The sequence below is a fragment of the Thermobia domestica genome, chromosome 1 (assembly GCF_964235325.1).
Source record: "Thermobia domestica chromosome 1, izTheDome1.hap1.1, whole genome shotgun sequence".
Lineage (NCBI taxonomy): Eukaryota > Metazoa > Arthropoda > Insecta > Zygentoma > Lepismatidae > Thermobia > Thermobia domestica.
In genome coordinates, this window is record NC_137454.1 from 7618863 (window position 1) to 7632825 (window position 13963).

The following is a 13963-nucleotide window of genomic DNA, read 5'->3' on the forward strand; positions in this document are numbered from 1 at the left end:
TGATTTCTTTAATTATTTCTAGACTGTGTATTCCCTCTATTATTTACAAAGCTCTTATTCTTCCCAGACTTATCCTCTTTACTTTCTCGTTAATCACTATCCTGCACCTTTGCTAATACAGCTTATTGGAGCTGGTCTATCTTCTTCTCTAACTGTGCGATCTGCGTTAAACTTTAGGGTTCCTGCTTAATCTTCGCTACTTCTTTTTTTACTATCTTTTCGAAACACTGCTCGATCTTCTCCGTATCACTATCATCGTCTTCTACTTGCTCCTATATCTTTTTCAGTAAATCTTTAATTGTCACCTTTACGGTTTCTGGTTCTACCCGTTTGTCTACTTTGCACTTATTTCGCTATATCTTTTGTAACTCTTCTACGAACTTATCCAAAATCGAGTAGGCTACAGTCCCTACTTTCTCCATGTAGTAAGGCTGCAATCCACTAACTATAATCCCGATTCCCTTTTTATCTATCATATTCGAGTCCAATCTCATTACATTACGAGCATATCATGTACGTAATTTATAATCGGCACATCTCTTGATATAACCGTTCCCTGATTCTTTCCTCTATATCTAAGCTTACGTTTGTCCTCGTCAACTATCCCCGCTTGAAATTCCTTATTTCACCCAATTTTTTTCTCTTTAAGAACAACTTGATCCACTGTCTACCAACACCTTTAAATACGCTTGGCAATAACTCTTTTCTCTTATTTTCCGCGACACCTGCCATTTGAAATGCATCATCGATCTCATCAAAGAGTGATATGTCTCCATGATTCTTTAAATCAAATTTGGAAAGTATAGTTACATCCACATAAAATGTCCGTTTGATGCCAATCTAAATAAATTATTAAACTCTACTCGTATCCCATTATTTGCTTTTTGTGCTCTAGTTAGTACTGCATTTCACTCATTTATTTATCAACCGTTAAATTCAAAAATTACTTAACTGACCATGAGGTTGGGTCGTGATGGTTAACCTATTTTTCTTACCACGAATACTATTTTTCCTCCCTTCTAACGTGTCTACTAAACATTAACCATATTCCAAGTTAAACAACCGTAACTATTATAATTTTCCGGGATATCGAACCAAACATATTTTCACCCTAACAATGGTGGGATAATATAGCTAATATACTTGTAACCGAACCGGAAATCGAACCAAGAGTATCTCCACCATAACAATCATGGGATAATTTGCTAAAGAAAATTCTAAACGCAACGGGAATAGAAACAAACGCATCTCCACAATAACAACCACCTTGCGTCGGGCCTATAATTTTCGGGGATGAATGCGTTGTGACGCTGAAAATTGCTTCTACTCATCATCTAAAATAAGTAGGTTTCGTAAAATAGCGAGAGGATAAGGAGAGGATAAATCATTAAACTAAAGCAACTTCACTTCATCTAAAATTTCGTTTATTTTGATCAATTCGAAAGTGTAATGTGTAATAGTGTTGTGATAGCGGATATGACTTAATGCCTTAAGATCACACTACTCAATGTATGGAGATTTGACCAGAAGTAACACTTATAATTGAGGTACACATACCTTTAGATGTTCAAACTTCTTGGGATGACGAATGTCCACTCCTGGGCTTCTCTCTGGACGACGTTGATGGATCTTGAGACAATAGGAATTCTTCAATCCTAAGTAATGACCATGGAAACTATTGCCCTCACGTTCATCAAACTGACACTAGTATATGCAGCTTCGGCTTTATCACGACTGGCCGACTAAAAGCCAACCATAATAAGATGGTAGTTCGTAATACTCGTAACCGCTGAATCTTAAATTGCTAGTTATCGTATCAAACTCTGATATCGAATTCCAACTTCTAATCTCAGAATTCTGCTCTCCGACTTCTGATCCTGATTCAATCTAGATTTGTTTTTTATCCATTTTTCCAGACGATGGAATTCGTCGTTTCATGACTCGATGTTGATTACCTCAATTATTGGTCAAACTTTTGTTGCAAACCTTGTTACATTGTGGTCGAATTCCCAGACTGTCAATCTATGCGAATCTGAATATTATGCCATATCCCAATTGGTGTTGCCATATGCCATATCCCCGTTGGCGTTCACAAATGGTTTCATTACATCCTAATGAAATTTATGCTTACATTCATTTTTCTTAATTTCTGTTTACACCATACTGCGAGCTAGCATCTCGACAGTGTTTCATTAACATCAAAACACAACCATGTGTAACTGATTACATAAACAAACAAACAGAAACAAATAATAACAGTAACACGTGCCATTCCAACATGTCACAATTTCACATCATTTTAGTTTCTTAACTTAGACTTGATTTTATATAAATTATAATTGGTTCAATCACCCACAAATAACCTATAACCATTTAATATTATTATCCATGTATCTACAACATATAAAGATCTAAACCTTGTTCGTAGTCATAAGCATGATGTATATACTCTAGCTGTTTATAAGGTACTGTTAGATCAGAGTAATGATGAAAGATATATATACTAAAGGTTAGTGTAAGTACTTTAGCTTGGGATCACTATAGGATAGAAGAGTAGATATGAGTTGGTTATTGTTCTTAGATATAAGTTTAGTTATAGTTATATTTCTTAGATATAAGGATGGATATCATAAAGCCTATGCGTAAACCATAAACTGTCCCTCTGTGAAATATTTCTCTGTGCCTGATCAACAGACTTCATAAAGAAATATTATAAAAACACTTTATAAAAAATAGGATAGGAAAGTAGATATTATGCTAATTTTCTGAAAAGTTACTAAATCGATTTACAAAATGTCTCTAAATCTGGTTATCTTTGGAAGGGTTAGTAAATGTTGTTAAAACAAGTTCACCAAATGTGGCTATTTTCTGAAACGTTATTAAATTTAGTTACCGAAAGTCAAAGTGAAAAGTTACTTAAACTAGTTCCAGAAAGTCACTAAATCTAGTTAATTTTGCTAAAATCTGATTACATGCTGCAATACGGTGTGAGTTAATGAAGGAATATATAATAAAAGCCTATGCGCAGAGCATTGTAATCCTTCTGTGCTAGCGGTCAGTGAGCAATATCAGTGATGTACTATCGTCTTTCAGGGGGGTTGGAGACGATGTTGCAGAACGACTGTAGATTTTCTTTTTTCTCAGGTGATGACGCCACACTTTGATCACGCATAGTTACACTCTCACCATCATGTCAGTATTCCCTGTCTTACGGAAACTGGTATACTATTTAAGTGTGTGAATTCGGGAGGTAGGTCCGGATATACAATGTATTTTTCTGTTAAGAAATCTCTCGATCACAGTAGACATAGATTTAGCAATACGTGGTGTGATCCTGATGCTCTCCACACTATCAATATTCCAAATAGTTTCACGTCTTTTGCACCCTTCCACCACAGTATTAATATACCATATTGCACAACACGTGTAGGGTTCCCATGCCTTGCCTTCATCATCAAAAGCGATCCCAAAGTATTCCTTGTAGCTTTGTGTATTATGGGTAACATTTTTTTCCTGTGCTCAGCAAACATAAGTTCACCACATACGTGTATGTATCAGATCTCCACTTCATTGACACATATGGAGGCAGCAGTGGTTCACAGGTAGAGTGTTCACCTATCGTGCTTGGGGTCCCAAGTTCGATCCAAACCCCGACAAGTGAACCTTGTGGTGGACAAATACGATGTGCGTGGATTTTCTAAGGTTCTCCCGTTTCTCGCCCGTTTCTTCTTTCCGCCATTTCATTCATTTTTCATCATCACCGTCTCATTTAGCCTAGCTGTCTTAACCGTGGGGCGTAATACTCAAAGATTAAATTTCATTTCATTTTTATTGACACATGCACGACTTTTATAATTTGTCCTCAATATGTATCAGATTGCACTAGCACAAAAGAGGCAACTCTGTTCAACTCAGTATTCTTATCGTAAACATCCTGAAATATAAATAAACCAATGAATAAATACAATGTCATTGCCACAGCTGCAGTGTAGGCAATTCACAGTTTTAATTCACAAAAATCGAAGATTACTCTAGTTCCCCTTTACAGAAACCTCATATAACCTGTTTCCAGAATAATTAAAGCTTCCAAGCTACTCCAACTAACTAAATTTAAATATTAAAAACATAATGTAACACCTTATTTAATAATCATGCAACACTAACATCGGAGTGACATCCGGCAACACTGCATGGGTACTATAAATTCCAATTAATAGTTTCACGTTTAAAAATGTCTCCATAAACAAGTCTTTATTTTAGTATCAAGTTTATACCAGGGAAGCAAGAAAGTTCGTGCGCTTTTATACTATGGAAGAAAACTGTCAATTACAGGGTTTTAACGGTTTGTTTATTCGGCAAAATAGCCTCCATTTGCTTCTACAACCTTCTCCCAGCGCTCAACAAGCTTGTAAATGCCAGTTTTGTAGAATATTTGTTCCCGAGACTCGGAAAACTCAGCAACTGCATTTTTGACGTCTTGTTCAGTCTTGAACTGCCTGCCACGCATAAAGTTGTCTATGGCCAAGAATAAATGGCAATCCGAAGGGGCGACATCTGGGGAGTACGGAGGATGAGATACAAGCTCCCAGCCAAGTTCTGAGATTACTTCCAGCGCCTGTTTTGCGGTGTGAGGGCGCGCGTTGTCCTGGTTATAGAGCACACCTCTTTTGTTCACTAGTGTTGGCTGTTTCTGGGTCAGTTTGGTGGCTACCGTTCTCAGTTGTGATGAGTACACATCTTTGGTAATTGTCTTACCACGTTCCAAGAATTTGTAGTGCACGATACCGTTTGTAGTCCACCAAACACAGAGCAAAACCTTGTGTTGATGAATGTTCGGTTTTGCAGTCAAAGGCTTCGGATCATTCGGTGATAGCCAATGGTATGACCGTTTTTTATTGTCATACATGACCCACTTCTCGTCACAAGTTATTATACGGTCCAAAATTGGACAGATTTTGTGTCTCGTCAACAAAAATGAACAGATATTCAGTCTTAGAACTTGGCTCATAGCGGTCAGCTCGTGAGAGACCCACTGACCCAGTTTTCAGTTCTTCCCCAACTAATGCAGAGTTACCCGAATAATTTTCCTGCTTACCTCGAATCGGTAAGCAAGTTCCTTACATGTTTGACTGGAATAATCTTCAATAGAGGCCTTCAGGTGGTCCATATCCACTGATTTAGGCCTCCCAGAGCGAGGCTTATCTTGAATGGTCTCGTCACCAGTTGAAAAGGTCTGGAACCATTTTTGTGCTGTACATTTACTTATTACACCCTCTCCGAGCGCAACACATATTTTTCTAGCTGCTTCTGCACCATTTGTCCCCAATTTAAACTGGTGAAGCAAACAAGCTCTAAAAACTTCATTTGACACTGGCATGATCACGAGCGATTTTTACACACTACACTGACAAATGCGTTGTTATATTCACCGTGGCTGATGCGTCAATGAATAAGCTTTCCCAAATAGTCAAAACTTTCATGCTACGGCGACAGATGTCGCCGCAGCAGCCAAATGGAAGCGGGAGTGGTTCAAAAGCGCACGAACTTTCTTGCTTCCCTGGTATAAATAACATTTACAGTTTAAGGGTGAGATTATCCACAATTATTCCTAATTTCGTTTTGTATTTTAAACGAGACACACTGTATAACAAAACAACTGTACGTGACAGATAATTTCGGGTTTCATTTCGGAATTCTATATACAAAAATATATTAAGAACGCATTTTAAAACCCCAGAAAAGAATCCTGCTAACGCAACGTTATTATTGTGTTCACAGTTGGTAGCAGGTGATGTTAACTTCAATGGACCATTCATAACTGCGCAACACAGGAAAGCAAAAAACTGGTGGAAACACGCTGGCTACTCTAAAGTTAAAGCTTGCGTTTTTGATGCAGGAAATAATTTGCGGTAAGATATCAATTTATCTTGTTAATTAATTGAATCATGTAAAATTTTTGATAATAGAAACTTGCGCATTTCGTAATTTCTTCTATCAATATATGCTAGTCTTTCACTATCTTTCATCAACAGCAATTGAATACATGAATTCCATAACCTCACAGGTCCAGCTTAAAATCAATTGAGAAAAACAATAAAAACTGTGTATTTGTTGGAAATGTGAAATTAGAGATCAAACTTTGTTCGTACTTACATTTTGCTGAATAAAGGATTACACTAAGTTTGAAAAAATATTATTTCCAAGTTTTCATGTTAACAAATATTAAGTTTTATTGAGATTCTTAACATCCCTTCAGATAGGCTTGCGCTGTTACAGAAATCACGGATTAAATTTCTTGAAACAGCACTGCTGGAGAATTAGAACGATGTACAATATTTTCATAAAAAACAACAATCGATGGTCTGTCAAAGAATCGATTCTGCTAATGGATGGCAGATTTTGTTATAGAGAAATTTGGGCATGCCCAATGCTTGTGTGGTAGGACCATACTTGGGTGTACAATTTCTTATATATCATGCATTTCTCTATAATATCAAAAATAATATGAATGACATTTGTTACTATTTATTAACCTGCGAAACTCTTTGTGAATATCACGTAAGCCGAATGGCCACTTCACTCAACTCCTAGTATAAACGAAACACTATCAATGTAAACTTGACCAACTACTTTGGCTGAAACATAGTTTTAAGAGAATAATAGAAGAATAAACATATGCATAAGACAAAACTAAAGCCATAAGAAAAAGTGTTTAACAAAAGTAACTCTGTGAAGAGAATAATGAAGCATCAGAGGAAAAAATAGTTTTCTTCGAGAGAACTGCTTCAATTTCATAAAAGATAAAAATGAGACATACAATTTCGTAATTGTTTAGCAAAATTATATATTGTTAGGAATCTTCAGACACTAAAAGGTTCCGCTGTGAATATTCTTGGACTTTGGATCTGAACAACATAATTTTCACCTTAGGAAAGTTGTTGTTACGACAAAATAAATTATCTTGATACAAGAACATCTAAAACACTGGAAAGTAAGACTACTAGTAGTAACCTGCCAAATACTTCAATGTGTTATAATGTGGAGAGCATTTTACTTCCCTTTCAAATATTTGAATTGTATTTACTAAACGAACCTCATATGACGGTCCTGTTACCTGCAATATCTCATAGACGAATTAAATACATACTTTTTAGGTCAGTGGTTCTCAACCTACTTACTATCACGTACTCCATTTTATTAGTCCTCTTGCATACCACCTCCTTATAAGTTGTGGTTACTAATAAGCTTCTGTGGGATTTATAGTATACGTATCGTGGAGATCTCACGATATCCATGTATTTCTGTAATATTAGAATCAAATTCACACATATAAAGGATACAGTAACTTCCCAAAAAGCGAATGCATTAAGACCAAAATATGGTCAGTTCATATTACAAATATTGAATCCAGTCCGTCATACTCTTTCAAACGGAGGCCGTATGATAATATTAAAACTTCGTAACTCAATTAATTTTGGGCCATGTGATAAAAATAGTGGTTTCTAATCTTACTTTAAAGATTTTGACAAGTGTTAAGAAGGTTATTGACAATTTTAGATGATTTGATAATGTGTGCGCCAAGTTTGAACCGGAAGTTGCCGCACTGGTGAAATCACACCGTACTCAGGCATTTCATTCGCTTTCAATTTTAATTGTATTTCAATATGCAGGTTTTCTTATGTTTGTACTCTTCTCGTATTTCAATATGCAGCTCTTATTATTTCTCATTAGTCTCAACAGTATCTATGTACAAAAATTAAGATATGCATATCAGAACAAAATTCAAAATAAGATATCTAGGGTCGACAAGTAAAATATTACAAGTCGTAAGTTATCAATTTTTGAGAAGAAGCGAAAAAGGGTATTCATGTCAATATTTAGCTAAATTACGTTGATTGTTTATTGAATACTGTAAACCTTACTCAGGACTTTTCTAATATGGTGTTTAAGGTAACGATATTCGTTCTTTTTGATGTTCTAAATTTCTATTGTGTAATGTTAGAAACAATTTTTCAGTGTTTTAGTGTAAAATTACTTGTAATAGTTTACCAGAAAATTATATTTCGGCTATATATTAACAACGAGAGAACTGTTTATTGTGAAGGAAACACATAACAAAGCAGTAATTTCAATGTATCTCACATACGATAATTAGACATTTTTGTTTAAATTACTTACCTTGATCTAATTGTGAATTCAACATTCATTCTGAATCAAGGAGCCTAGCCTCTCTTGTGTCAGTTAATGTGCTAGCTAAGACCAAGTGTTGCAATACGCATTTGTGAGCAAAGCACGTATACAGCACTTAGAGGATTGACGGAAGTTTCACTTTCGGAGGGCAAACTTGCTTTTTGAACTTCATTTCATCATCTTTTCTTTCACATTCATCTTCATTTGGGCTTCGGCCCTAGGTTACCTTCTTACTATGGCGAACTCTGGCATCACTGACGGGCAATCGATTCTCGGTAGACATATAGGATAACCAGCCTCAGTTCCTACGAACGCAAGCTCTTCGTTTGCTCAAGCTGCATCCGTTGGACCTTCGAGGCGCACTAGACATTTCTCATGGGGAAGTCAACCGGTAGCGAGTTCATCAAGGGATAGACATCCATCCACTGAATCTTCCCAGTCTGCCAAAAGATTCCGCGGTGGACCTCATACTACTAACACTCAACCTATTCACGTCGACAACGCCATGGACACGGGACCACCATGTTCAGAATCATCATCAGCTTTTCTCGGAAGAACTCCAGACCCGGTTTATAATTTTCTACTTACCGATTTTGACGCTAAATATACACATACAAAGATGATCTTTCTGCAGATCATTAAATACGTCCCACGTGCTAATGTTGAGCAAATAGTTCACACTAGAAATGGCTATATGATAAAATCAAATGACCCGAACTTTGGAACCTACTTGAGAAACAAGGCATCCTATGAAATCTTTGGGAAAAATGCTAAACTTGCTAAGAAAACGGATTCTAGGATCAAACAACCTCCACCTCCGAAGAAGATACCAATGCTGTCTGTGGTCATTCGTGGCGTCCTACCTGAATTTACCGATGAAGAAGTTCGAGAAGAACTTATTCAAGAGGGCATCAATGTTGACAAATGCATTCGTATCAAGAATAATTCAGGACCTACTTATATGGTTCGGGTATTATCCCAAAACCAACAAGCTATTGATCATTTATTAGCCTACGGTGCACCCATTTACAAAATGATCCATAAGGTAGAACCGTCAAAGACTCCTGGACCATTTCCTATTAGATGTGAGAAATGTCAAGTTTATAATTCTCATTTTACGAACTCGTGCCCTAATCAACCTAAATGTGGCTATTGCGGTGAACAACATAACACTAGATTGTGTAAAAACCAACAGCAACCTCCAAAATGTGCCACGTGCGGAGACTCACACCCCACTTACAGCTAACGCTGCAAGGCAAAACCTCAGGCAGAACCTACTCGTCCAGAGTTTACAGCACCCCTCCGAAGTTCTGACAAGCCAACGCCACCAGCGCAATCAATTTCACACCCTGTCAGTGTTGAGGATCTTCTCCGCTGTTTAACTATTGTGCTTCAAAACATACTGCCTTTTCAACGTGATCATATCCTTCGCACTATTAGTGACACAGCTAAATTACTCTTCAATATTAATCTCCATGCTACCTACTCCAGACAATATGCCCATTTTCAAATCCCACCACTTGAAACAACCGTATAAAACCATGGAACTCGTATTTCTCATTATGGCAATTATGAATATTCTGTTTCTTAATATTCGATCGTTTCTACAACATAAACTTCTACTGGAACAGCTACTGCTAGAGGAACACATTGATCTATTTGCATTAAATGAAACTGCACTCAAACCTACCACCACAGTACGTCTACAAGGTTATCAAATATATCGCCATGACTATTCAGGGCATGGTGCAAGAGCACAGGGTGGGGTCGCAGTTGGGTTTTCCCCTAAGGTATCGTTTCGCCAATATCATCCACAGATTTTCATCAATCATCCGGAGCATCTTCTTTTGTCAATTTATTACCCATCACTTGTTATCAATATCGCTACAATCTATATACGGCCGCGACACACCATCCCATTTGATTTTCTTCATTACATAGCACATAACTTCCGAAATGTCATCATCATGGACGATATGAACATTCATAGTCGAGGCGACCGAGAGAAACAACACTTCTTTGACTAAGTAACTCGAAATTTGAATTTACATGTACATCGTTTACCTAGTCATTCACGACCAATTAGTCAAACAACACCCGATGTAGTGATAACATCTCTTAATCTAGTCAATGACTGCACTATACAAATTCTTGACACTATAGGCAGCGATCATGCACCAATTAAGCTATCATTGACTAGGGGCTGTTGCCCACAGTCTAAAACCGAATACCGTACTGTCAAGCGATATGATCGAGCAAACTGGAGCACATATAGGCAGAATATTGACAGAGATATTACGGATATTGCTGCACCAAGTAGCGAACACGAATTATATAATACTCTCACTCATCTTACTGACACCTTAACAACAAACGCACGTGTAAGTATTCCTGAAGACAAAATAAGCGCGTACAAACCAAAATTGCCACCTCAATATCTTGCACTTGTAAAACGCTCACGTCAACACATTAGAGAATATCACCGAACTGGTAATGTGGAAGAGCTTCTTTATCACAGGCAATGGCAAAGAGCAGTTAGGAACTACCTTATTGCATACAAACGGAAGCACTGGATTAGTGCTTGCAACAAACTGCGAGACGAAGTACATCCAACCCGATACTGGAAGAAATTTCACCAACTAACGGGTAAAAGTACAATAAATACGTACCCGCTTCAACTTAATGGTGTACCACTTCACACTGATATCGATAAGGCAAATGCTTTCGCTGACCAATTACAGACAGCCTTTACTCGATCAGAATCGCCTTGTCGTGATGAGCGGATTGATCTCCCCACCATCTGTTCTCTACAGCCTTCTATATCACATCACATTGATCACAATCATCCTCTTACAAGGCCTATTACACCGAATGAATTTCATGCAGCTCTTAGTAGAAAACGAAACACAGCACCAGGCATGGACGGAATTTCTTATAGGATGATAAAAGAATCACCGGTCTCGTTTATCACTTTGTTAATTTCCGTTTATAATTTCATCCTCTCAACTGGTTATTACCCGTTACAGTGGAAAGTTTCCAAAGTATGTATGTTCCATAAACCAAATAAGCCCATTCATGATGTCAGTTCATATCGGCCGATTCAGTTGACTTCCGTATTTAGTAAACTATTCGAAAAGATTCTAGTAAATAGACTTCATGCACATCTTAAGACATATGATCTATTACCAATACATGAAGCAGGTTTTCGACCTAACTTCTCTATCAGTGATCAACTGCTTCGTTTAACTACAGACATCACAAATCAGTACAATAAAGGACTTCCATCCTGTCTAGTCCTCATGGACTTAGAAAAGGCATTCGATAAAGTGTGGCATTATGGCTTACTACGTAAACTACAGTCACTCCGCTTGCCCACTTGTTACCTTCGACTCATATACTCCTTTATAAGTAACCGTATCGCATATGTTTCAATAGGAAATGTACTATCAAGGCCCATTTTCCCACATACAGGTGTACCACAAGGTTCCGCCCTTAGTCCATTATTGTATATATTATACGCTTCCGACATGCCGAGCCCACCGTCTAATGTGTACATCTTTCAATACGTAGACGATACTGCCTTTTTATCGCTTGGGAAAACAATCCTTCAGGTCAGCAGAAAACTACAAATAACCTTAAACAACTTTCTTAATTGGTGCAGTAAATGGAAATTAACTGTTAACACTGCGAAAATACAAGCTCTTGTTTTCCTCCCTTCAAAACGACGCAGTAAAGTATACAGAAATCCTGGAAATCTTCGTGTGTCAGTAGATGGTCATTTCCTTAGACCAGCAGTTTCTGCAACATACTTAGGAGTGATCTTTGATTCGAAACTCTCTTGGAAACCTCACTTCCAAAAACTTGCGTTGCAAGCAAAGCGCAGATTAAATCTCCTCCGTCTTCTCACTGGCACAACTTGGGGGCTAAATGCAAAGTTACTACTCAATACCTATAAAGCATTTTTACGGCCTATATTAACATTTGGTAACATTGTCTGGTGCCATGCCTCACCTACGCTATACGAAAAGCTTGCAATTTTCGAACGCCATGTTATTCGCCTCGCATATCGTATTAAATTACCATATCCAAATTCCCTCACGTATGAACACATTGATTTTCCCAACATCATTGATCATCTCTCTACTCTTAGGGCACGATATATACAGTCTCGAATCACTACTTCTCATCCCTTATATCTCGATACATTACGAGTTGATGCCCTTACCGACGCACCGTACAGATTTCTACACTCGCCACTCAACATTCTAACAACGATATATATTCAAGCATCGAATCTGGACGCAGCTGAAAGAGATATCTTTGCCATTTACATGATTCACGAACATTTACCTCACATTCTACCATCTTAGCACTTGTTTTTCATTCATAATTAACATTGGGCTTTCATCCTGTCTACATCAGTCTCGAGTCGCCCCGAGACAGAAGATATAACCTTCATGTGTTTAAACTAACTTACCCATTGTGATTGTGGCGTGAATGCACTTCATTTCATCTATTCATATCCGCATTATATTTATTTACACGTTTAAATGTATTATTTTTCATATCCAGCACCTTAGTACCTTGAATGTATTTCCTGCACTTATGTTTTGTCAGTATTCTTATTCTTATTATTCTTATTATTATTCTTGTTATTATTATTGTTATTATAAACATTTTTTTCTCATCAGGATTAATGTATTTATATTTTGTGTTAAATATTAATCTACTCATACTCGCACTTAGACCAACTACAATAGTTTAACTGCAATTAACTTGTCTTAACATCTGTGCCAAAGAAAGGGCGTAACCCTCTAATGGCTGGGAGTGCAACATCTCTTCCTCAAAATGGATGCTCAAAAATGATGAATAAAGATACATATTTTATACCTCTACTCCCTCATCTTAAAAAAAAATAATTGTGAATTCAGTGGTTTAAGAAATAACTATAAGCAGTTGTTACGCTGAAAATCATTCAGGTTCTCCAGATCTTCACTTTCCGTCATGGTCACAATGCCTTGTCTTTACCAAGTCATAACATTTGTTTACATTCAGAAACTAATAACAGTACCTATATTCTTCAGCACTTATCTTACCTCTACTTTCAAAGTCTGTTCCTTGGAATGATAAAATGTTGGTATCTTCTCACAGTTGAATAAGGTGGTTTCCTGTAAAAACCTTTGAACGTCACTGTTATAGTTAAAGTAAAATATTACCCTGAAGGTATTACTGAATTGTGTTTGGATGGATGTTTCTAGCAAATTAAAGAAATAAATCTCAGAAATAATGAATGGGTACTTGAAAATAATAGTGCTTCTGTCCGACGAATCATGATACTATCTGCGAAAGTAATAGCATGTAAACTCATTCCAAGAAAGAACCCAACATATATCTAATACTAACAATTTCCTTTTCACTCATGGTGTCCATGAAAGCTTTTAGTTGCATTTGTCACTCATTGTTTCGTTTTCCTACCTACAAAAGGTGAAGTAGGTACAACTGTTTGCTCTTGTGGGTTATTATCGGTAATCCAATTCCAGATATTTGTCCTGCCACTGCTACTGCCGCTACATGATGGTTGTGGTGATGTGTCTGTTGTTTTTTCACTTGTCGGGGTTGTTTTGTTTGTTGTAGTCGTTTTCGAACGCGTGAAGAACTGCATATTTGTCAATGAGCTATGGAGATTGGAACTTGCTGATATGCTACTTTTGACTTGGACTCGGCACTTATAGCAGTTGTCAATGTGGCGGCCCATTTTGTGCACATTTGGGAA

At 37.2% G+C, this 13963-nt stretch overlaps 1 long non-coding RNA gene across 1 annotated transcript in view; it reads left to right on the forward strand.

The window, feature by feature from the left end:
- The window catches only part of LOC145665883 (uncharacterized), a 119307-nt gene that overhangs the window by 83403 nt on the left and 21941 nt on the right, over positions 1–13963 (forward strand). Inside the window, exon 3 of the long non-coding RNA XR_014127675.1 lies at positions 5779–5909. This is a non-coding gene — a long non-coding RNA (uncharacterized LOC145665883). The remainder of the gene's footprint in view (positions 1–5778; positions 5910–13963) is intronic.